Source organism: Myotis lucifugus, unplaced genomic scaffold, assembly GCF_000147115.1.
Source record: "Myotis lucifugus unplaced genomic scaffold, Myoluc2.0 scaffold_77, whole genome shotgun sequence".
Lineage (NCBI taxonomy): Eukaryota > Metazoa > Chordata > Mammalia > Chiroptera > Vespertilionidae > Myotis > Myotis lucifugus.
In genome coordinates this window covers 2,809,546-2,811,510 of record NW_005871125.1, presented here as the reverse complement: position 1 = coordinate 2,811,510, position 1,965 = coordinate 2,809,546, and the positions used below count along the sequence as shown (strand labels likewise).

At 41.1% G+C, this 1,965-nt stretch overlaps 1 non-coding gene across 1 annotated transcript; it reads right to left on the bottom strand.

The window, feature by feature from the left end:
* Window positions 1–1,280: 1,280 nt before the first annotated feature.
* Window positions 1,281–1,387, bottom strand: LOC111826432. The gene has a single exon (XR_002829761.1). It is a non-coding gene; the product is annotated as a U6 spliceosomal RNA (small nuclear RNA).
* Window positions 1,388–1,965: the final 578 nt, after the last annotated feature.

The window sequence follows — 1,965 nt, the reverse complement described above, 5'->3', positions numbered from 1 at the left end:
TCTTGGACTAATCTAGACAACTGTATCTTCAGGTACTAGTTTGAGTCTCATAAGCCAAATTTGCAGATATTTTATAGCAAGGTTTCAATTGAAGAAGAAGGTTAGCAAATCCCCCTAAAAAATGTTAGACATTGGAATCACAAGGCCACCGAGAGAGGCAGAGTAAAATTAAGAAAGATGGGCAAGGAGAAAATATCTAAATACCTTTTAAATGAGATTTGAAAAGGAGATGGAGGAGCAATGAGGTGTAAAGGTAAGACAAAGGCAAACTTCCATATTTCCAGATAAACAAGCAGATATCATTCATACCCAGTGAGCTAGGGGAGGCAGAGAGGCCATCAAGCCTCACCAGGAACAATGCTCCCACCTCACACGTTAATTATCAGAGGAAGTCTATTCCTTGTCTTCATACAGCTAGTTAGATTTCTAGTTTTCCATTTCACTGCTCTAAGGAATCATTTATGTTGGCTCAAGCCACCAGAGACTAATGGATATTCCTCCACTCCATAAACCAGCTGCCACGTTCATGTGTTTCTACAAAGAGACTGGGCAGGGGAACATATATGTAAGGTTGTGTCTATAACCAAAACTATCATTCACAATAACACTGATAATACTATACTCCCATGTGTAAATCAAATCTATATATTTCTAAAGTGCTGGTCACCTTATTACTTAGGCAAATATTTATCAAGTCTCACTGTGAGTAAAAAGTTGCACCAAATACAAGAAAGAAATTCCAGCCCTGGCCGATTTGGCTCAGTGGATAGAGCGTCTGCCTGCGGACTAAAAGGTCCCGGGTTCAATTCTGGTCAAGGGCATGTACCTTGGTTGCGGGCACATCCCCAGTAGGGGGTGTGCAGGAGGCAGCTGATCGAAGTTTCTCTCTCATCGATGTTTCTAACTCTCCCTCTCCCTTTCTCTCTGTAAAAATTCAATAAAATATATTTTTTTTTAAAAAGAAATTCCAAGCTGCACTAGGACTAATCCCCATGTAACAACATTTTTTAATTTGTCTTTATTGTTGGAAGTATTACAGATGTCCCCCTTTTTCCCCCATTGACCCCCTCCACCAAGCTGCCCCCAGACCATCACCACGCTATTGTCTGGTTATGCATGAGTTATACATATATGTATATAAGTTCTTTGGTTAATCTCTCCCCACCCACCCACCACCCACCTTCCCTCTGAGATTGGTCTCTGGATATTTTTGTTTATCAGTTTATTTTGTTCATCAGTAGATTCCACATATGAGTGAGATAAAATATATATATATATATATATATATGGAACATTTCACGAATTTGCATGTCATCCTTGCGCAGGGGCCATGCTAATCTTCTCTGTATTGTTCCAATTTTGGTATATGTGCTGCCGAAGCAAACACTGTAAAAACAAATTTGACCTTCAGGTCTCCTAAGATACTGAAACGAAAAAATTGAACTGGAACGCGTGGTGTTCCTATGGGCAGGATGATTCCTGGGTCCTTGTCCAGGTGGGTTCAAAGAACGAAACCACTGACAAAAGGTGGTAGAGGAAAAGATGGAAATTATTGAGAAACAAGCACAGACTTCCACGTGGGGAGGGGGAGAGAGTCCCACTAAGTCCCTTTTTTCTAAGATTTATAAAGGCTGCAGCTCTTTGTGTCCTCATATCCTCTGATTGGTCACTATAACAGCTTCAGAGCTTAAACCCACGTGAGGTTGCCCTCTTCTTCTCCCTTATTGTTTTTCTATTCCCTTTGGCCTTCCTCTTCCCTCTCTGAATGAGTGACTTCCTTTCCTTTATTCTGTGAATGTAGACCTTATTCTATGGAAATATATGTCTTCTGGCAGCTCCCTTAGTCTGTGAATGTAGACTTTCTGCAGCTCCCAGCTTTCAGCCCTGTGGTTTTCCCCATGGACCCCCTAACTCCTAAAACTTCCTAAACCTGCCTATTTTACCCCTAAAAACTCCTTTCATTAC